The sequence below is a fragment of the Ixodes scapularis genome, unplaced genomic scaffold, assembly GCF_016920785.2.
Source record: "Ixodes scapularis isolate PalLabHiFi unplaced genomic scaffold, ASM1692078v2 PGA_scaffold7__128_contigs__length_106722199, whole genome shotgun sequence".
NCBI classification, from domain to species: Eukaryota; Metazoa; Arthropoda; class Arachnida; order Ixodida; family Ixodidae; genus Ixodes; species Ixodes scapularis.
Window position 1 is genome coordinate 95,618,981 of NW_024609882.1, and position 24,027 is coordinate 95,643,007.

Consider the following 24,027-nt stretch of genomic DNA (forward strand, 5'->3'; position numbering starts at 1 on the left):
CTTTAAGATCGCGATTTACATTCACAATATCGTTAATATAAAGAATAAAAAGTAGGGGGCCTAAAATGCTGCTTGGGGGTACACCATTTGTTATTTTTGAAATATCAGATTTAAAGTTAAATATAGACACGAACTGGGTAAGATTGTGCAAGATTGTAACAAAATTAATGTTTTCCCACGAATGCCATAGTACTCTAATTTTGCTATGAGGACATTGTGATTTATTGTGTCGAAGGCCTTAGAGAAATCTAAATATATACGGATTGTTAATAAGTGATTATCTAGTGCCCTTAATATTATTTCTTTTTGTTTTAGTAATGCTAACTCAGCGGAATAACTTTTACGGAAACCAAATTGAGAATTTGTAATCAAAAGGTATTTTTTAAGATGAGAGACAATTCTATTTGAAACTATTTTTTCGAGTGGTTTAGAAAATACTGGAAGTATGGAAATTGGTCTAAAATTGTTAATATTATTTAAATCACCACCTTTATGTAGTACACTAACTTTGGCAATCTGCATTTTGATAGGAAACTCACCGGACTCAAGTGCGATTGAATATATAAGTTAGGTATGGTGCTAGGGTATCTAGAACATACTTTGCTGGTTTTATTTGCATATTGTATGCATCAATACTTCTACTATTGTTTAGGCTCATAAATATGTTATAGACTTCGGATACATCAGTAGGAAAAAGAAATATAGAATTAGGCAAGGGCGAAGGGATGCACTAAAGTGCATTATTTACAGTAGTAGAAGAAACAGGAGATGTGGTATGATTTACAAAATAGTTTTTAAAAGCATTCACCATATCCGTCCCCGACATTATACAACCATCTGTGTTAATTTCAACTGGCATAAAAACCTGTGGTTTGTACTTAAGCAATGTTTTGAGTCTTTGCCACATCACGTCACTTTGACGTATTTCATCGATATTAAACATATTAATGTAATAATCTTTCCTCGCTTGTCGCAGCATGCTTGTTAGTTTGTTTCTGTATTTCTTAAAAATCTCAAGTTTCGAGGTTTTCCAAGATTCCAAAAACTGACCATATAAGTTGTTTTTCGTGCGAATCATAGTGAGAAGTTTAGGTGTAACCCAAGGTTTGCGAGAGTTTTTGGAGGGTTTTACGGTTTTAAATGGAAAATATTTGCCATATATTCAAATATATAAGTCAAAAAAAGAATTATAAGCATCATCTACCGATGGACTTTCAAAAATAACAGACCGATTTATATGTTCAATTTCATAGCGGAAAGCTGCGTGATAGGTTGGTATGTAATCGTCGAGCTAAGGTAACGTTGTCGAAAGTGACGTTTTTCTACCGTTATAAAAATCGGAAGGTGATCACAGATATCTGATGAAATGACGCCGGCAGAGAGTACGGAATGTTCGTGGTTTGTAATAAACAAGTCAAGAAGAGAAGCTCTTGTACTTGTTACTTTAGTAGGGTTCTCGATGACATTAGAAAAACCAAAGGACTGAAACTGAGTTGTAAACGCAAATTGCAAGGTACTATCAGTAAACTAATCAATATTAAAGTCGCCAGCGATGTAAGATCTATAGTTATGATCATTTACAAATCCACAGAGCTCTTCAAAACACTAAATAAAAGGCGCAAAGGCAGCACTTGGGGGACGATAAGCTACGGAAAATACAGTATCGTTAACAAGAACAGTCAAAATTTCATACCATTCCGTGATTATTGAAAACTTCTTTAATATTTCGTACCTCACATACTTTTTCAGTAACATAGCGACACCAGCGCCTCTTTTTCCAGCTCTATCAACGCTGATATGATTGTAATTGGGCGAAATGAAATAATCTGCACTGCTTGTATACCACATCTCGGAAAACATGATAACACTTAAGTGCGGTCCGAATTTGTGAAACAGATTATACAACTCATCATGCTTGTTTTTTATTGAACTACTATTCATATGAAGAAACGTATCTGATAAGAAATGCTTTTCTTCAAGAAAATCATACAAGTCGAGGGGCGTAAAAAATACTCTCAGACATAAAAAAAGAAAAAAAAAAAGAACAAAATCAAAAACTAATTTCTGTCTACGCAGTCTTGGAAAGGTCGTCTTCACTGGTTATCAAAATGACGTCGCTAGTCTCATTTTTTCGTATGAAAATTCTGCTCTGGGACACCCAGGCAAACTTCCATTTCTTTTCCTTCTTGCAGCGGATCGCTTTGCTCAACAAGATTTTGTTTTAGAGACATAAATGTTCGTTTGTATAAAGTGGCACAGAGGTCTCAAAACCAGGGTCAGCGCTCGTAAGCCTTCGTTTTTTCGTCTTTGACAAGATTTCATCTCTGACACTACGTCGCATAAACTTTACAATCACATTTTGTACCCCTTGGGTTTTCGAAGGTACACGATGCAAAACATCATTAACAGTGGGGCACACCTGAACCCCTGCACAACCAGCGAGCTCAGCGACGAGAGTCTCAAGGTCTTCGTTTGGGTTCTGTGGGAGTCCCTTGATTTCCAAATTATTTGTTTGACTGTATTGTTTGAGGTCAAGAAGCTCCTTTTTTACCGTACAAAGCTCGTCAGCAAGCCGCTCGTTTTCAACTTTTAGAACATACTGTTCAGCTCTCGGTTCTTTAGTCTCTTTGGCTGCGGCAGCTAGGTCTTTTTTGAAATCCTTGAAATTTGTATTCATAAAGTCAATGGACCGACTTACGCCCTCCAGTTTTGTCCCTAATTTTGTGTTCATGGTATTAATTTCATGGCTTAGTTTAGTGTTCATATCATCCAGTTTAGTAGAAACCTCGGCTAGGATCTTCACCACTTCCTTTACGGTTGAAGGTTGCTTTTCTGCCATGCTAACTACAAGCAACACAAACAAACAGCTGGGCGATTCAGACAACCACAAAATAATAAATTCAAAAACCAATCACTGTACCAACCTGCAAGTACAGAAGATAGATGAGACTTAGGCAGAAGCACACGTGTCTGAATCGCCCGCTGTAATGGGGTAGACGACGCCGAGCACTTTCTTATATAGGCTCAAGTCCCGGTAAGACCGAAGTCACCGGAAATGCGGCGCAGACTTCCACTCAAGAGTGCAGAGGCCACAGATGTAAAACGGGCAGATAGGACCACGGTGTTTGCTTAATAAAAGGCGCCGTGATGACTTGCAGCTTGAAGGAGGCGCTGCGGCACAGCCGATAACTTTCACCGATCGCCGTTGCAAGGTCCAGATTCTGCAAGTACAGAAGATAGATGAGACTTGGGCAGAAGCACACGTGCCTGGATCGCCCGCTGTAATTTTGCTTAACCAGATGATGGCCTTTCGGCCGATGAATTTCGCTTAACCAGATGATGGCCTTTAGGTTGCAATATTTCTCAGATGGTGCTTATATAGTCGAGTTTTGTGTCGACCATGAGCACGCAAGGTTTCTTGTGCTCGTAATATATCTGACGAGACTGCTCGCGCTTGTGCCAGAGTTCCCAGATTCGAAGGACATTTAGGTAGTACTAAGCACGCGTGCAGAACTTGTGCCTGGGCACTTTAGAGTTCTTTAAGAAGAAATGATAATACATTATGCACAATAGGCAGATTCCAGAGTCCCTAGGAACCAGGCAGTGGAAAGGGCGATAAGTGCAGAGACCGAGCAAACCCATTTGGTTCACTTATCATTATCATTATTTAAACGAATGATGTAAGCGTCTCTTTAGGCGCTTTAGGTGTGCGTTTCAAGTCGTCTGTTTATCAAGGGTTATACCCAGAAATGTGCGTTTTGTCACATATAGAATAGCTGTTTAATCTATAGCAATTGGGTACCTGCCTGTGTTTTTGGTTTATGCCTTTGTAGGTGACTTGTTTGGGGATTTGTAGAGACCACAGTAGCGATGGCACCGTGCTGTGACGTTGGCTTGCTTTGCGATCGTGCTCGGTTTATATAGATATACATGCTGCACGCCCAGACACAAATGCCGTTAGCATAGATCGTTACATCGATACGCCTAATGCAAAAAAGGAGTCGTCTACAATATTCCTATGCCATGCGGCAGATGCTACATAGGGCAAACGGGGAGTTGTAGCATAAACCCCACCAGAAAAATGCAGCCTCTTTGGCCGCATTAACAACCTTTCGGCGCATTGTCGGGGCACACGAATGTGCTCCCTACTTCACAAACGTCACCGAAAACATCTTGGGAGGGAGATCCTCGAGTCGCTGGCCATTGAAGAGACCGGTGAAGAATGCGGAAGTGCCGCCTCTATTGCGCTTGTGGAGCGCAGCTCTTAGGTGCCCGTTTCCGGCTTGAGCGGCGACGGCGTAACCATGAGGTCACGTGACCCTGGGGACGTCACGTGACCACCGTGAGGTCACGTGACCCCTGTGAAGTCACGTGTCCCCTTGAGGTCACATGACCTCCGTGAGGTCACGAGGATCACGTGACCTCACGGTTACGCCGACGGCGACGGCGGCGCCGCTCGGAGGGAGCAGTAGCAGACAGGATGAGGAGGTGAGGAGGAGGGAGGAGGGGTATACCTTCCCCTCCTCCTCCTCATGAGTTGCGCTCTAAGTCGGTGTTACAGGAAGTTGTAAACAGGGGCGGATGCAGGAATTTCCTGAGGGGGGGGGGGGGTCAGGTGTTGGTCAGCGTACCATTTGTTTAGGAACCCCCTCCCCCTCTCTCTCGTTTCACGCCCTAAATTTTACACATGCAGAATTCAAGAGGGGGGTCAGGACATCCGGACCCTCCCTCTAAATCCGCCCCTGGTTGTAAACGGCTTTCATTGTTTCCTAAAGAAAAAGTATATCTGCGGGGAGCGGCCCCTCGGAGCAACCAAGTCGGGACCATTTGAATACTTTCAATATAGGGTTCAACAGATGAAAAAGAGGTTACCTCTACGGATAGTGTCGAGGAAAAGGAAGTTTTTCATATAAAGGTTGATAGTCCAGCAGTGTGTGTCTTTGTTTGCTCCTCTCCTTCGCTTTTCCTATATGTTCAGCTGGTATTCAAGATAGCATGTCAAACCAACTGGTTCAGCTGCAGGCCGTCACAATTACGGATTTTCGCATTGAGTTATATCTTCATGCAGTTCGTTAGAATGTTTAGGTACATAATATTTTCTTATTGCCTCTTTATATTTCGCTTTTCTCATGGTTTTACATACCTTCTGCTCAGACGTAACGTTCTTTCCTTATTTGTTTCTATTTTATACTTATTGTTCAAGAATGCTTTGGTATTATGTCATACATCAATTGATCACTAAAGCACGACACTCCTAATTATTTCTGTATATACTAATTAAAATTATTTTTTCGTTATTATGTCCTACCTTTCTATATATCGTATATACGCGTGCAATGACCGCAGGTATTTTTTTACAATTCCGAGCGAGAACTAGAGGTGCGGCCATTACACGGAGAAAAACAAAACGTTTTTGGAAATCCTTTCTTTCTTTTTTTTTTTTTTGCCAAAACTTTCACTACTTGCTTTCATTAAATGGAAGTACTAACACGTCTTGGCAGAACAAGAATACATTTATAGGTATTGCATAAACAGGTGTGCAAAGTCATTTTCACTCGTTTTATAGCAGAGCACTCATCGTCAGAACTCGCCTCGGCGTCTCTGTCCCAGATGAGGTCATCTTCCGTGCCATCCAGTTTGTTCGAAATTCCATTTACCTTGAAGCTTCTTTCCGCGATATTGAAGAAAACCGGGCCTCACGCTTCGAGGATCTAGTCCCACACCTCTACAAGGGACGCTCTCTTCAGCAGAGCAGTCGGTGTTTTGAGGTGGTCGGTCGTACATCGCTGTCTCTAGGCACCCGTTGTGAGGACATGGACGCTCTTGGTACCTTTCGCCTCTACCGTCGCGTTTTCTGGTGCGTCAAACCAAACCGGCGTTTCGTCCGCGTTGACAATATGCGACGGTATGCAGCTGCGGTCTTTCGGCAACTTGATAATTAAAGCTCTGGAACGCGAGCAGCTTTTCTTCGTACTCTTGTGGTAGACGTTGGCACATCGTTGTCCGACTTGGGGATGGACAGGCTCTTTGTCTTCATAAAACGACGAATCCACCCATAGCTGGCTTTGAACAAAGCCGCCGGTATCTCCTTCCTCCTTGCAATATCGAGTGCTTTCATGCGCAGTATCTCCGTCGAAACAGCGAAGCGTTACAGCGTTACGAATTGAAGGAGCAAATCCTTAACTTCGGGAAACAGGCTCTGCTTGCCTTGGAGAGCGCCTTGTTGTCCTCGTCTCCCTTAGTTCCTCTTCCTGGAAGCACCACCGGCGTACACGTTTGTCGTCGACACCGAACTTTCGCCCGGCCGTTCTTTTGCTGCTGTCTTGAGGGAAGGCAACAACTTTGAGTTTAAAGCCGGCTGTATAACTCGCGCACTTGCCCATCCAGAAGCCTGAAGTGAACGTTACTAGAACCACTCAGTTGGGAACTGCCATAAAGACTGCTCTGAAAAAGTGGCCCCGATCTTTCTCGAGAACCGAGCTAATGGCGAACACAACGCCGCCACTTCTTCCGCAGCGGTCATTCGAGGAACTGCACGTTACATCTATTTTGGTTTTAATCGGCCATTTTGGTGCCGAAACAGATACAGCGGCATAGGTGACAGGGGTGCCACCCCCGTCCCCCCAGCGGACGCGCCGCGTCTTACTACTGAAGTTAAAATGCACCTAGGTCGGGACGCGCTACCTGAAAGCGTCGCTGAGGCATGGTTGTATAGAAGGAATATTAAATATCCCGCAAAACCTTGCAAACTAAAGATTTTAAAAACATCACGCGCCCTTCACTTTGTACTAAACTCCAATAAATTTCATACAAAAAGTCTTTTCCGTTTGTTTTTACGCAAAAACGTGCTTTCTAAAAGCTCAAGGTGACCATAGTACAGACAAACGATAAAGGGTGGCGCTGTTGTCGCATTTAGCTCGGTCTCTGTGGACGACAGCGGCCCAGGTTTCGACGGCGAGTTTCCCAACTGAGTGTTTCAGTAACGTTGCCTGAAGTGGATGACAGCGGCTAACCGGGAGTACTCGCAAACAAAAAGAAATGCACTGTGTGTGGTTCGAGATTGTTCGAGATAAATCGAGAGGCGCAAAAAGACAGGATGGAGTGCCTCAATGTTGATCGCTACCGCAGCCGGGTGGGTGCCATCTGCCGGCAATACTTGAAAAAAAAAATTCTTGAGTTTTTGTGCTATGAGAAATTCTAAAATCGCAGGTTTTACGGCTATGCACGGTAATTTTTAAATATATATGTTTCGGCTTATTTTGTTCAAAGTTAGGGGTGCGGCTACTACACAAGTGCGGCCATTACACGCGTACATACTACCTTCTTTTGTATGCTTTTGATATTTATTTGCTGTTATTTGGCACAGTGCCCGTAAACAGTTATTCCATATTGTAATACCGATTTCCCTAAGGAATTCAATTATACATCCTTCAAAGTACAGAACGTGGTTCATTGCTTGGGTTTTGGAAAAAGTTGCGGTTATTTAATTTTTACGCTACCTTTGAAGAATAGTGAAAATATCTTCCTGAACCTCCCCTGCAACGCTGGCATATCCCTTGTTGGCGTAGACAATCACCGTAATATCAGCAAACTGAAAAAAGTACTTGTTAGTTTTGCCTGGGTTATCTCGTTAACATATAAATTAACATGTAATTGGCCGAGTACAGTTTCCTGTGGTACTGCGTGGTTGACTCTAATTTCTCTAGTATATTTCGAATCTAGTCGCACCACTTGGTGTCTATCGACTAGATCATTTTAAAACAAAACCCTCCCCCGAATCTCTGCATTATGTAATCTTTCTTATAATACAGAATGATTTATCGTTTCAAAAGTTCTAGTGAAGTCTATAAACAAGGCTACTATATATTTCCCGCTGTTCATGTTTTCGTGCAAGTAATAAAAAAAAAGTATTCTTATAATACGTTCCTACGTGTTCTCTATACCCATACTCTGTATTAATTATTATATTATGCTTCGTGATAAACCTTCGAAGTATTTTAGTAATATTTTTTTTATTTTATAACTCAATACCAAGAGTAGACACACTGGTATATAATTAAGACGCTTGTTTTTCTTACTTTTTATAGTACATTGCCCTTACTACAGCTGTTTCTATGACATCCCTATGAATATACAAATGAATGATACCCCTAGAGAATATACAATTCTGCAGATTGATCAGTATTGGCGTTAACACATTATTGTGATATTTAATATCACTTGGCTTTAGTTGATCTAACCCCACTGCTTTAATAATTTAATTTTTTTCCCACAGTCTCTTTAGGTCGTTTTGAGTAATATCTGGAAGAACTAGTGAATCACAGATTTTTATTTAATTATGTTGTCCCTGCTTTGGTCCGCTACAAACGGTTTGGATTGCCTGTACATATTTTGTATCAAAATCGTTGGCGAACTTTTCCATGTCATAATTAGGGTAATTTGTATTTTTATTCTTTCTTCAATCGATTTTTTTCTTTTTTTTTCCCCTAACAGCTGATTTACTACTGACCAACACTTTTGTTTTGTAAAACTTGGTTCAATAATATTTTATTTTTGCTTGATTCACTTGTCACTTGATTACTACTTGTCACTTGATTACTAATTTCCCGATGGGCATTTTTATATGTCGTGTTATTAGGGAAGCGTGCCCGTGTTTTTTCTTGTATTAAATCGTCAACCGACTTTGTTATTCATTCATTCTGTTGGTTGCGTTTTTTTTTATTTTGCTTTTTTGAGTTGATTGCTCATATATGTTTGTGTGTCTATTATGTCATATTATAGTTTTCTAGATTTTGTTCTCTGGCTATTTCACACCAATTCACTTCCTGAATCTAATTATCCACGCTTTTGTTATTGATAAAGCGCGAGACACATAGACGGCAGGATCATCCGATCCGACGTCCGATCCGACGTCCGATCCGACGTCCGATTCGACAGTCCGAACGCCGCTCCGAATCGCCGTACGCGACAGTTTGAGACACACGCTTCCGACCTTGCATGCGACACGACGATCCGTTCGGCTCCGCCCAGGAGATCCAAGCACTCCAGCGGAGGTACGCGTTCATAGATCTCTGGTCCCAGATTGACGGTTCAGCTCGCATGAGCGAAGTTAGGAGCTTGTTGTCGCTAGCGCGTGCCTTATTTGCTGGGGCCATCTTTCTCGAATGGGTCAGCGGGATTCACGCGTCCGGCTTCCCCTCGCCCGTCCCGGTATCGCGTTTGCTTCGTCCCGCCAAACCCAGTACGTCATCATGACGTTCGCGCTAGCTGTGCTGTCATTGGCTGGACGCATCCGACAATCCGTCCGCCGTGCGAAACTATCTGGCGCGTTGGACGCACGTCGGATCGCCGCTCCGACGTCTGAAGCGACCAGATTTTTCGGATCAGGCAGTCGTACTGCCGGATTGGACGTCGGATCGGATGGATTTTTCGCGCATGTGTCTCGCGCTTTAAGCGACTTTCACTGTATTGTTTTCTTTTTAGCGTTCCAAAAATTTGCAATAGCTGTTGCTAGAAATTAATTGCGGGCTACTTTTACTGCAATAACTTGACCCTCAAGTTTCCATTCTTTGGTCCGTTTATCTATGTTGTCTGTACACGATAGCGTCAATGTTTCCCCGGATATTTCTTCCCGTGTGAAATCTCGTATCAATGTTTACAACCGTATGCGCCATGTTATCTAGGTGTCTATTTGCGAAGAAATTCAGACTATTATTATCTATGTTTACGTCTCCAGCAACAATTATATCATGATCTTTGTTTCCGTTTAACCGTTTGTTTTTATCAACGATATATTCGCCCGCAGTTCCCTGAGGATCTCTGTATACTCCAAGTACGGAAGTCAGTTTTCCGTTGCATTAATTTTCTATGTTGAGAGCCTCAGTAGAGGGGAATTTATTTTTCTCTTTTTTAGTGACTTTCAGTTTTTGATTAATTATAGGCACAATGCTACCTCCCCTCCGGCCGTCTTTATTGTGGGAAAATACCTAAAAAATGTCTAGAACGTATAATGTTTCCTCCTCACCCTTGATATTAGTTTCTGAAAACACAATCAGGTTCAATTTGTCAAAATAAGATTCCACGAAACGTTTTTTTCGTTCCAATTATTCCTAAGACTGCGAGCATTAGCGTGCAACAAAAGAAAACAACACTTATCAACAGTGGTGGATACGCTTGTCCACCATTTCTTAAAGGAGGAATACGTCCGGTTGTCCATTCATGTTTCCCGATTTTATTCATCGAGAACTGTTCGTGTTCTCGATGAATACGGATATTGCATTCATTATCTTGCTTTTTTACCTCAAGAAACACTTGCCGTAGCACAAGGTCGACCTTCCACAATAATGCATGGGACATCAGGAAATGGTAGCCGTTCGAACCACCCAGCAAGGCATCCCTGTCATCCTGGTGTCTGTGTGCTACCGACTTCGGGATTCTGTCAAGGAACGCAGGGACCGCGAATGGATTGCACACCTCGACGGCCTTTACCCGAAAGAGCAGAAGATTGTCGGGGTGACTTCAACCTTCAACACACAGCGTGGGGCTACGGCCAAGACACCTCGACAGGCCAAAATCTTTGGATGAGGTGACCCACTCCCGCTACACCCTGATGAACACCGCAGAGATGAAGACAAGGCTAAGCTGCAACGCTCGGCAGAAACACACCACCCCAGACCTCACCTGGACAAACAGCCCACACACAGCCAACCACACCTGGACGCCGGAGGCCGAGACTCGCGGGAGCGATCACCTGCCTATCAGGATAGTCCTGGCTGGCTCTCAACGGATCGGCGGCCTCCAAGCCCGGGAAACGGTTCGCACACGTCGTCAAGTGGGATATATACCGGAACCAACCCCAAAGCAGCCCAGCACAAACTGTCTGCGAGCCCATCAAGGAGGCCCTCCTGGCTGCGACCACGAAACAACCAATAGAGCTCGACACTCCCACCTAGGACTTTCGCTTGTTGAATCTCATACCGAAGCCTATCTCACAGAAATTTAAGATTAGAACAGTCGTGACGATCGATGTCAAAAAAGCCTTCGACAGCGTCCCACACTGGTCAATTGTCCATAAGGCGCGCGCCCTCGGCATTGAAGGCCGCGTCTTAAATTTTATGAAGTCTTTCCTCAAGACTCGCAACTTTTCCGTCCAGATTGGCAAACACCTGGCAGCGCCATGACCGAACAAAGTAGGAGTTCAACAAGGATCAGTCTTGTCCCCACTCATCTTCCGTTTGGCCATGACGCGTCTCCCCAGTCAACTGCAACAGGTAGCCAACCTCCACTTCACCATCTATACGTATCCTTCTGCACAGTGCGCGGCGGCGTTCCGCAACAACAACGCATCCTCCAACGGGGGATCGACATTGTGACAAGTCACCTTCAAAACGTGGGTTTAACCGACTCGCCGGATAAGACAACGTACGTAGCCATAGCCCCCAGACGGGAAAGGAACGCGAACATCAGCTTAACTGTTCATTTGACTCTCGCCGGCCAACCGATCAGATCAGCACTTGAGGTACGCATCCTAGAGCTCTAGTTCTACGAGGATGGCACCGCCAAGGCTCGGCTAACAGTGGTCACCCAACAGTGCCAGGCAGCATTAAAAGTCATTAGAAGGATTAGCGGCACCAGAGGAGGCGCTGACGAGGAAGTTGCCCGTCGTATAGTGAAAACCCTCATTGTCCCCCGCATCTGCTACCGGTGCCCCCCACTACCGACTTACCGACGCACAGTGTAAGAAACTGGGAATTCTTACTAACAGCGCAGCTCGGATTGTTACTGGCCTTCCCCGATATACACCACTGGACAAGCTCAAGGAACATTCGAAGCTCAACACTGCTCGAGAAGCCGCAGAGGAAAGAACACGAGCTCATCAGTAGCGACTCCAACACTCAGCCTCCGGACAACAAATCCTAGAGATGATCGGCTCGGTTATCAGAGCCCTTCCCCCTCTCCCTGAGGTTGACCCCCACAAAGCGACGACGTGTGCATCGTGGACGACCGATCGGTACGATGGGGTGCATGGCCCAGTCGCCTTTACAAGCGAGCCTGCCAAGTGCGTCAGGATTCAGCACTGCAAACTCGTCCAAAAGTGTACGGACACCAATGAGAAGCTCGCAGTACACACTGGTGCGGCTTTTGTCTCCTTCCGCAAACCGGTTTGCCTCGCTGCGGTTGATTCTCCGCCTAGGTATCTCCATGGCCGAAACATTGCCCGGCGGCACATCGGTCAAGGGAGGAGAAATCTTGGTGGGCAGTGAAACTGTGTTAGGAAACCTATGCAATTTAATAAATCGTATTCATATTTGATATTTGGTATATATGTATTTGTGCTCAGACTTTTAACCTTTTCTTACAAAACCGTTGTGCAGTTGCTTTTTTTTTACTTGTTTCTATGCACCTGTGCTTACATCATGTTGTCTTGACGGCATTTGTTGCGTGAACGTTTTGCGCTATTTTACAATTCTGTGCTAGAGCTGTAAGGGGTGCGGAGACCTCGCCTTTAGTCTGTCTCTGCCCACCTCCCGACCCGATCGGGAAAAGAAAGAATAAAGAACGAAAGAAAGAACTTGGAGCTACTCAACTGGAACTGCGCACCATCATCGCCAAGGGGGTCCGACCGACACACCTACAAATTTTCACTGACTCTGCGGCTGCATTAATAGAATGTCACTCCTGCCACTCCCAGAGCAAGGGAGATAAGGTAATCCGACGGATGGCCTCCGGCCTACTTGCAACCGGTACAACCATCAAAGTGTCCTGGATACCTGCTCACGCTGTCATGCAGGGCAACGAGCAAGCTCACTGCATGACCCGCGCGCAGCTGGATTTCCCCCGCGAGCCAAGTAGTGTGCCAAGTCACCTACAAGAACACGGGTACACCCGCCAGAGCTTGGCGAAGGTGGCGAAGATGGCGAAGCGGACTACGACCCTGAGAAGGCAAAACAGCTCGTCAAACAAGCCTGAAGACATACCGTGAGGGCAGCCCTGACCCCCAACGTAAATCCGCTTTCGAGCAGAATGGGCAGGGGATCAACGGTGCTGCTCCGGAGGACAATAACAAACACCACATGCACACCGGCGAGCAGGGCGCGTTGGACCATGCCGGCTACATCACCCTACTGCAGTTTCTGTCAAGACCCCATTATTCTTGCCGACCAAAGCCACTTGCTCTGGGACTGCCCGGAACTGGAAGAGATTCTTCGAAAACTAATACCACCAGACGTCTCCAGCATGGAGGAATGGGGCCACCCTCAGGGCCCTCCCGACAAATGTCGGGCGGTCATGACCACGCTTGTGGATTTCATCTACGATGCGGAGCTAACCGCCTATCTAAAACCCCCCCTCAACCCCCTCCCCTGGCCGTAGATCCAGGCTTGTAAGCCACCGATGTCACTCCCAATCTCCCTCCACAAAAGGTCAATAAACGCTTTATGAATCTGAACCAGTTCCTAATGAAGCGCACGCCGAAGTCATCGCAGTTCTTTTACACCCCTCATTTCGTTGGCAGTGCTCGCACTGCAAGTAGTGGAGTCGGACTCTAAAGGATTTAGAAAATTGCCAAGTATAATGTCGATTCCGCCATCCGTTCCTAGGCCTTTTTTATAATGAGGGCATTGGCGCATTCAGTTTTCTGGAACCACACGGGCGATGGCTTGGTTGAGCACTTCTTAGACAGCTGCTAGTGTGAACGAAATTATGTTTGCGGCAACAGATGCATTGACTTGGTTCCATACTAATTCAATAGGATTTAGCATAGAATGGTAAGGAGGAAGCTTTTAATGGAAGTAATATTTAAGTTTTGATGTTTTAAAGATCTTCAGGTATTCAAATTTGTACTGTAAAAAAATTACGCCTCTGGCTTGTTACGTTAAAAAGTTAGAATGTTTGAGAGAATACGCCTCTAGGGTAATTGAGACTTTATTTTCCTCATTCCCAAAACTTGCTTTCAGATGTTCCTCGTTACAAGAAAACTCGCAACTTCAATATAAATCAAAATTTTTTCAATTAAACTTCATGTGCTCCTTTCTTACACATTAAGCTGTACAATGAACTAGAATAACTGAGAAAAAATATGAATTAGTTTTTTTTATGATACTGGGAATGAAACAAGACCACCAAAATGACAGCTGTTATGGCTTTTTGCTTATCAGATGTTTGACACTTAAGACAATGCAAGAATCCTAGTTGATTGCACAGCCTGCTTTACAAATACATTACTACCGAACCTTCTTCCATTCCTGTGCTCGAATAGAGAGTTGTGATTACGCGCATCACACGGAGATTTAAAACTGTTTTATTAATTATAATTTTACGTGTTGCTTAACACAATTGAAGGGTCTAAGAAATTTTCCTTCAGAAGGCAGATACGAATTAATATTGTTAAGATCGAAATCTAAAATACTTTTTGAAAAGGTGGCGTCATAGCTTAACCGAATTGGCACGAAAAGTATAAACACAAAGCAGAAACCCAATACCGAGGCAGCAAAAACAAAAACACTTTCACCTATAATGAGTGGTGTTCATAAGATGCTTGCCGTAAGAAAATATCAATAGCTGTATGACAGACTCGTGCAGCCATCGTTTTTTTCCTTTGCTTCCTAAAATTCTCACTCTACGTTTATTTTATACACGACATTAATGTTTTATTTCCCGACATTAGCTCTTACATATCTGTCCTCTAAACCCGAGCAGTAACTGTGCATACCGTTCGTGCTATCGCATTTCTGGGATGGTTCGCAGGTACTTTCCTCCGCACAGTGCAAGTTGCCAGCTCGTGAACATCTCGACAGTGAGGTGTTTGTGTTTATAACTCTGCTCGCGTTCTTCTACTCTAGTGTTTTTCTGAGGTGGGAGATTGCGTGAACCGAAGCCACACATGAACAGCAACTCAAAAATCGTTTCTACTTCCCGTCCTGTATACCTGGCTGCAATCTCCTAAACAAGGTGTTCGCTCTCTCTTGATTTACGATTTGCATGCCTCATGTTGGGAATTAAAGATGCTGGCTGGAGTTACAATGCCAGATATTGAAAAAAATTGTGCGGGAGCATACAATATTATGCGGCTACCTCTATGAAGCTTCAATTGCGACAACGGCCCCCAAATTTGGCTTATGCGATGCAATTGAACATTTTGTGTCTATGCGTCGACCCGATCAAAGTCCACTAATGTTATTAAGTAGTCTACAAAACGTGTTTGATAACGATTTGTAGAACCGTGTATTTCGAAGAGTGAGATCGCTGCTGTTCTATTTACAATTGGCACAATCAATTTGTTGCACCGGTTGTTAAAAGGTTTGAACAGTAAAGTTGATTAAAGTTCTGCCGCGGCTGCAAGTACCAAGAACTTGGGATTGTTCAGATCAGAAAAAATCCACTGGGCAGATGGGAAGGAATGTGGTCTCTCTAGTGATGCGGCGACCCGAGAGGCGCCAACATAGCGTTCTGTCGGTACCATCTCCAGCCGCACAATGGCTTCCTGTTGCTCATCACCCTTTTGCACGACCTTCGCACGGGGCGCAGTTGGACGTCTTTTCATCGAAGGATGAAAGCCGCAAAGAAGGATCCCCGTTCGATGTTGTGCAACTCCGTAAATCGCCGGGGCTGGATCGATAACAGCTCCGTGACCAGGCGGCTCTTACGTTTGCTGGTGACTCAGTAAAATATGGCGCCTAGTGACCGGTTCCTCCCTTTTTTTATTTCTCGCATTTAAAGAACCCGACGAGCCATGCAATAGGCTCCTTGGGTGCCGACGCCAATATACCCCACCGATCTTTTTCTTTTTTGGTTTGGGGGGGGGGGGGGGGGGGGGGGGGTCGTGCGTTTTCTTCACACAAAGCCATATGATCTATAATTTTTCAATATTGTCAATAACCGAGTGGCGTTTTTTTTTTTTTCTATTGCAGTGATCACTCCTTTTTCGAAATAACTCTGAACGGTATCAAAATTTCTGTTGCCTAATTTTTCTTAACCTTTTTATGTTCGGGGGCTTAAAAAGTGCAGCTATAACCGGTCTATAATATTTTTATGAATTTATTTATTTATTTCCAAATGCAGTCCACCTTCATAAAGACATCTGTAAGAAAGAGGTTTTTCACTTTTTGTTGTTCCCATCTCACGGAGATAGAAGACCCACGGGGTCGACATGAATGTTGTTGAGGCGGATGCAGGGTCTCACTAATGAGGCAAACTGGGTGAGTGCCAGAGACGTGATTTTGTGCGTTGACACTACAGAGACGTGCATGCCCAGTCTCTCACGTCGTTGCTCAAACAAAACGTTGGGCAATGAGGTTTAAGGATGCAAATCGGGCTAGTTGGTTTGGATCATACTTATGTTTTGCACCAAAAACACAAGGACAAAAAACGACAGGCAGTACGGGACAAGGCATGCTTGTCTTGAGCTGCATCTGGCTTTTTGTAATTGTGTTTTATGGCAAAAAATCTCAGTATGAGGCACTGTGATGTTGAGTTTTCCCTATGGCTGGCTAGGAAAGACCGCGTGTGTAGTAAAAAACCAGGCGGCGGAACTCAGAATGGACTAAGGGGCGAGGTGAGCCGGTGCAGAAATAACTCCAAAATCACACACACCCGGGGAAAAAAAAAACACACAGGTTGCTATGAAAAGTTTTGCAGTGCACGAATCTCGGTGTCAGCTTGCTGTGCATAGTGCATCTGCACAATCACTGAAATTTACAACAGATTCAATGCTGGTGTATTTGGCAATGCGAGAGAGTCCATCTGCAACCTAGTTCTCGGTCTCCTTGGTGTCGTATATATGCTACTTGAGAAATGAACTATGAAAGATAAATGACTACTTTGTCATACTGAAAAAAAAAAAAAAAAAAACACCTGGAGACGAAGAGAAACACACAGAACGTACAATCACAACAACGTCTCTTCTTGAGACATTCGGTTTGTCCCAATCTTTCGGTTTCCTCGTCTACGGATTTTTCTCTGTATGATGGCTCACCAGCTCGCCCGCGCAATCACCATTATTTCAGTGCGACCTTCTCGTGTGCAAAGTTGACTGATGTTCGCTTTAGAGGTGTGGCTGACGGGCCTATAGTAAGTTACGATGTAAGACCGACGACCTTCCGCATGATTCCGGAAATGTTTGAGTTTCAGGTCGAGCAGCTCGTGACTGAACTTACCGTAGCGCGACACTGCAGACGCCAATTTTTTGAAGCCCGAGGCACACCCCGTTTAGTTGTTGTAGAGCGCCACCGACGCCGAACGCGTCTGTCTTGACGGATGGCTGTTGAATGGTGTGTACGAAAAGCGTCGAGAAAGGACTTCTTGATTGTGGTAAATGCTTTTGCCGAGTCTGGATTTTATTGCGGAGCGGTAGATTTTGGTTTGTTGCCTCGAAGCAGATCGGTGAAAGGTTGGAGGATGGCGGCTGAATGAGGTAGAAAGCGTCGATAAAAAGTTATGAAGCCGAGCAATTTGCCGAGCTTCTGGCGTAAAGATGGCGCCGGGAAGTTCATCGTGGCCTCCAATCTAGATGCAAGAGGTCGGATGCCGCGGGATTCAATGTGATGGCTAATGAACTGTCGTTGAGGTAGGCATAACAAAATGTGAACCCACGAGTGACGGAGTCGACAAAGGGCTGAAACGTCTGAGCAGCGTTACGTAGCTCGAAGGGCGAACTGACATATTTGATAAGGCTGAAGGGTGTTTTTGGTATGTCGGATGGTTCAACAGGAATCTGATAGTACGTCTTTACTCGGCTAAACTTGTAAAGAATGGAGACTCTCTCTAAGAAAGTCGCAAAAACGGTGATCGGAGGTCACGGTTAGTGGTTCGGCACTGTAGCATTGTTGAACTAACGGCGGTCACTTCAAGGTCTCCTGCCACCTGATCATTTCTTCGGCAATATGCGGAGGGGAGATGCATCCATACACATGATAATATGACCATCCCGAGGTCAAGTATGTGATCTAACGGAGCTTGTGCTATCTTTGGAGAATCTTGCAAAAGTCACCGGGGGCGAGCATGAGTCGGAGGACCTGATGTTATGATGTGGTACATCAACTCGAGCTTGACTGGTTGAAGAAAGCTGCAGGCCGTGGGAGAGATGTGGAACGGTATAAAAGTTCTTTGATAGAATACATAAGTGGTGGAGGAAAGATGGAGAACGACGTTGGTGATCCTATACCTTGAGCTTTAAGACGAGTTGCTGCATCCACCAAGCGTGCCCGTTGAATGTCTGCAAAAAGGTAGAAATATTGAGAGAAACCTGCTGCTTTAAGGATGTGTATGTCACATCGGCGACCAAAAATACTCCCTAAAGATGCGTCGCAAACTGATATTCAGCGTGAGCGCCTCTTCTCCGAACGTTGCAAAAGAGGATTTCTTAGGCGCTTGGGGTATGATAGAGGCCGTCGGATGTTTGCTGTGAAAGATGTGCTGTGGACCTTTGCTGTGAATCTTTGTGGCTCCTTTGTGAGAGGGGCCGCTGGAGCTATGCTTATTACGGCACCAGATTCCACGTGAAACCGAACGCCGGACTTCTTGTCGGTAACATATATTGATTATTCTAATAAACCCGAGAAGCACCGATTATTTTGTGCATGCATCTCGCGTGCGTTATAATTTGCTATGCTTTGTAACGGGGAGCTTGCACACACAGCGCACTCATCTGTTCTTGGGCCTTATCAAAATGGTCGAGAGAAGTTTAGATTTATCCAAGAGTGAAGTGAATCACAAGCATGTGTTAAATAGAAGTTTTGTTTTCAATAGGATCTGCTTTTTTCTGGGCGTGTAAGGTCTTGCGTTCTTGGTGCTTCTTGATTGCGAAGAACTTGTTGCGGTAATTGAAGTACTCGCGAGGGCAGGAGGTTTTTCGTGTCCTTTGCGTGATTTATTTACCACTGTATTAAAGGAGCTGTGCAACGATTTTAACGTTGAAAGAATTGGCATTTTCTGCTTTTGATATTGTTCACTGTGTCACAAATGGCAGAAAACACACTTCCTTTCATCGAAATGTTGCGATTCCGCCGCGTAATAGCGAGGCAAAACTTGGAATATTTCCCGACCTGCAGCCACGAGCGGCGGCCATGAGAAACAAGCGGCGTGACGTCACTTGGGTAGTTGTAAGAAAGATAGCAAGTTGTGCGAATACCTGCTTGATAAAAGGTAACTTTTTTTATAAATCTTGTCGTTCCAACATATATATAAATGCGTCAAAACCCTGGTATCATCGACAAAACTTTTATTATACGGAGTTTTAGTGGCGCCATCTATCCTAGGTCCACAAAACCGCGAACAGCCGCCAGAAGCCGGAGGGGGAGGGGGACAGCGCCGGACGGGCAAGGACGGGTGGTCACGCGGTCGCGAGCGGATGAGTTCTCGCTGCTCGCTGATGGCTCTAAAGAAAGAACTTTTCCGGAACTCCGCGCCTACTCAAGTGACATCACTGTGCACGTAACCCGGAAGACGATGCACGAGTTGAGAGGCGGCAAAAACCTGTATCTTTTTCATTTTTTTAAATAAAAACAAGGGTATCCAGGCAAAATCTGTTTTCTGTAGTTCACTGCAGAAGTGCCAGGCATCAACTTCCACAATTATTTAAGCAAAGCCCTAAAATTGTTGCACAGCTCCTTTAAGTCCGCTGCGATATCCCTTCGTACGTTATAAACTTATGATGCACCCCGTGATATGGCGAGTCCACATGTGGAGCTACGTTACCTCATTCGGGAGCCAGCTCCGCGCGACGATGGTTATTTGTGGACTATGTATGCAGGAAGAAATTACTCGCTGCAGGCAGTGGCCTGCGGTCTACGAATGCTGGACTGGGTATGACTTGCGGTCCACCGTCGCCTGCGGACTAAGTATGCCATACTAAGTACGACTTGCCTCCATCAATCACATGCGGATTAAATATGTTGGACTAAGTACCAGGTGCCGCCTACGGCCGTCTGCGTATTAACTGCGCTGGACTAGGGAAGCTGGGTTGAGTATCACTTGGCACGGACGGTCGCGTGCTACCGCAGACGACCGTCGGCGGCAAGCTATACTTACTGCAGCTGCTTGCGTTTCACTTCCTCCTTGTGGCGCCGAGCAAAGACATCGGACTACGGATGGCACGGTGCGGGATTCGATTTTTGCTGATCCCCTTGGTGAGCCTTGCTGGTAGAAATTAATTGTGATTAGCTAGGTTATCTATAAACTGTTATGACTAATTGTGCTTATATGGGGTTTGAATGCTTATGCATTGCCTGCTGTGGAGTGTGCATGCTAGGCGTTGCCTTGGCATGAGTGTAACGCCATTTCCTCGCACTCAAGCGACATCGAGTCCAGCCAATAAACACAACTTAGGACTAGATCATTGACGGGAATGCAAATCACCTAATGATTTCTTATTTTACTTATAAACGTTTTAGTGAGTTATCGCCACACGAGTACCTGGATTAAAATTCTAACGTTTGGACGACAGTGGCACGTGTGCGCGAACAAAACGTGGAACATAAGGAATCGTGCAATGTTAGATTCCTGACACGCCGTGACAACTTGTGAGTAACAATTATTTTATTATGTTATACAACCCGTTCAGAATACCTTAAAACAGATGAGCAGTGGCCATGTGCACGTCTTGCCTCGTTTTTGTTGGACTGTTGTTTCATGACTGTGCAGGCCTCGTTATTGACCCCATTCACGTATATCAAACTACACCATGCCTAAGGTAGCCAGCAACTCTGGCTTAACAAGCACTGTTCGGAGTTCAAGAAGCGCGTCCGACTGTACAACTCTATGCAAAAAAAAAAAAGAAAGAGATAAGATAGCTTTTTTGTATGCCTCTGAATCGCTTCGATGTTTTAGAGCGAGCGAAACCACAGTGAAAAACGACATTTATCTTGAGGCGTATGCCATAGACGACGCTGTGTCGCACTTGCGAGACGCACTCGCAGTCAACACATATTTATCTTCCATGAAATTCTCTATCTCAGAGACATATCAAATATTTAAGCATACATTGCAACATACGCTGCGCGTCATTGCAACTGGCAGCAGGGCGGAAGTGGAGTGGAAAAAACCTTTATTATTCAACTCTAAACGGTATTAGCGCACACATATAGAGAATAGAGAAGACACAAGATAGAGCGCTACCCACACAACAATATTTACTGAGATGAAGAAAAGGAAGAACATCGTAAAAATCCATCACCCCAAAAATATTAAAAAGAAAGATTAAAACTAAATAGACGGTTTTTCCTCGCGGACACATGCTTCAGACGCCAGATCCTTTGTTTCAAACACCAGATTAGTTGTTGGCCGTCAGGTTGCCATCGTCCAGGGTGTTTCGCAACAATCTTGGCCCTTTAACAACTTCATTGTCAAGGGTGAAGACAAAGATTTGATGCGTTGTCGACTGTCGCGTTGCCATCTTGCCTGATGTCTCGCGGCAGCCGTGGCTCATGCGGAATCTTCATCGTCTGCGTTAAGAAGTCTCTTTCCTTGTTTGCTAGTGCAACCGATTCAACACTAATGCATTCCTTATCTGCACAGAGGATGTGGTAAGCTTCCAGTACCTCGCGAGTCAATATTTCTTTGGGCCTCCCTACACACTAAACATTATAACACCCATAATCGTGTAAAAAGGGTGTAAGTTAGGAAAAACACCCTTCTTACACTTCATTTACACGATATTTGAATATCGGTGGGTGTAAAAAGGGTGTGCTGATGTTTTTCATCCCTTCCACACCCTTTTTACGACCTCGCTTATTGCGATGGCGTCTGAAATCGTGTAAAAAGGGTGTATGGGCGAATTATACGCCCTGTATTAACACGGTGTGAAAGGGGCGTTATGGTGATGCCAGTCTAATACACCCATGATTTCATATCCGTTAATGCTTATTGCTTTGCTGAAACTGTTGCTGATGTACGACGGTATAAACATCCAGTATAAATAATCGCTACACGAAGTCGCGTATGGTTAGGAAGTGATGGAGTATAGTTTTTGCAACTCCGATCGAACTCTTCGTCCGAGAGGAGCCGAAAATTACGTGTCGCGTGTGCGTCAGTTTCATCAGTTCAACTTCGACTTAAAAACAAAACATCTCCACTCGCAAAAGATGAACGAAGACGTGTCAATATACAACCCAAACAGCACACAGCATTGCGCCGATATAGGATCAAATATGAAAAATTGCGCCGTTACCATTTTGGTCCAGCCAATATCTGTGAAAAAAAGGATGGGTCGCGGCGACGCCATCCTGACATACCGTAGGCGATGCCGTTTTTGGTTGAGCGTCAAGATTCCCGCATGAATGGCCTATGCCAGCGAGGTATGTCTATTTCTTAACCGCCTAAAATCCGACGTTAAAAAAAGAAAAGAAAAACAAGATGAAGCAAAACGGAATCTGCTTACTTTTAACCAGAGAAAGACCTCCTGCGCTGAACCACTGAACAAACTATGGGCCGTGGCGCCCTCATTTCGTGTATTACAAACTCGCCTGACTGGCCCTCGCACTACTTATAGCACCTTCACTGAGATTTTATTTTTGTGTGTAGTTCTAACGAAACAATTCCGCAAGACAATCGAAAGTGCCGAATTTATGACACCCCGGCTATTGGGGAGGAGGACAGACCGTTACGCCCCAAGCGGTTAACTTATCAACTACACGGATGGGGACAACAAATACAATGACGCAGCGCTCGGCCGACATAACCGAACGCGGCGTCAGCGTTCGACTGGAGTTCGTGTTCTCCGGTGAGGGGGAGGAGGGGCTCTTTTGTTTCCACCCTGGCCTGCATGAACAATGCAGCATGCACGATCCCAGCTTAGCACAAAAGCCGAAGTGGGTCAAGCTCGCATTCTCAGAAGATATATCCGGCACTTAACGTCGCTTCGTCGATTGTTAGTATTTTTTACATTAAACTGTGACCCGCGCTCTATTGTAGAAGATGACATGGCCATGCCCATAAGGCCTGTTGGCATGTGTACAGGCCTTGTGTTGAGTAAACACCGAGCGTGGGGAAAACAAACGGGTCAGAGCGCCCCCTATAGTTCGATCTCCTGCCCAATAGTACGCGATCCTTAGTTGACACCAAAATATCTAGCCTCCCGACGCTTTTTTTTTCCTTTTTTTTTCTTTTTTCGTACGGGTGAAATTGCATCTCTTGTTTCATGCGTTCGAATTTGTTTTGTGTTATTTATTTCGTGATTTCGCGGTCGGCATCAGAGCACGCACGCCACTGCGTGAAGCAAGTCCTGACGTGTCCCATTTTGCGACCCTCCTTGGGCAGCCCAGGTGGCTTATACAAAGCCGCAGAGGGAGATTAGCTGCTTTGTCCACCCCTCTTTGACCTCGTCTTCTGATAAGCCTCCACACCTTCTTTCGTGTGGCTGTGAGCGAGTGCGAAGGCCGCTTCTAGCAAATCAGAGGGGTGGTGTGTAACACGTGACCGTTCTCCGTGGGACAGCGACGCTTGGACTATAATATGTCACGTGACTCGCTCCGACGCGCTGATGGGCTCACTGGGGCCGAAGTCTTTGCCGTATTCCAAATTACGGTGAGTGTAGGTCCGGTTTCTAAAAAGCTTCCGTCAGGCGTCAGTGTTCTTCTGTTTTTCGTGCGTTGCAGTCGCAGCCGTGGTTTTTCGTCTTGAACGGCCGGAATACGTTCATACTAATTTTTTGGTAATATTTGTGAATTTCGTCGGAGTCCATAGAATTATTGTGCTGTGTTTGTTGGACGCGTTTCGACAAAGAACTAACTGCTCGTCGGCGCTCGTGAGACTTCCGCTGATTGTGATCGACCGCCTTCATCCTCGACATTGTGTTTGCGTAGTTTTGTGCTGCCCTAGTCGGATTGTGCATCTATCACGACAGAGAGCTGCTCATCGGCGACGGCGAGAGTTCCGTTGAATGTGAGCAACCGCCTTCATCCTGGACGTTGTGTTTGCGAATTTTTCTGTGGTGCCCGAACCGGATTATGCAACTATCACGGATTACATGAGATCGGTGTTTTATTTGTAAGTACTCTGCAAGCATGCTTCTGGTAGTAGTCCTGCTTCCGTCTC

The 24,027-nt window shown here is 45.0% G+C and overlaps 1 protein-coding gene and 1 pseudogene across 2 annotated transcripts in view; one reads left to right on the top strand and one right to left on the bottom strand.

The window, feature by feature from the left end:
* Positions 1-24,027, top strand: part of LOC8025085 (protein cycle) — a 269,570-nt gene that overhangs the window by 82,114 nt on the left and 163,429 nt on the right. The gene's annotated exons all lie outside the window — the stretch shown is intronic.
* On the bottom strand, positions 2,069-2,839 carry LOC115328498 (annotated as a pseudogene).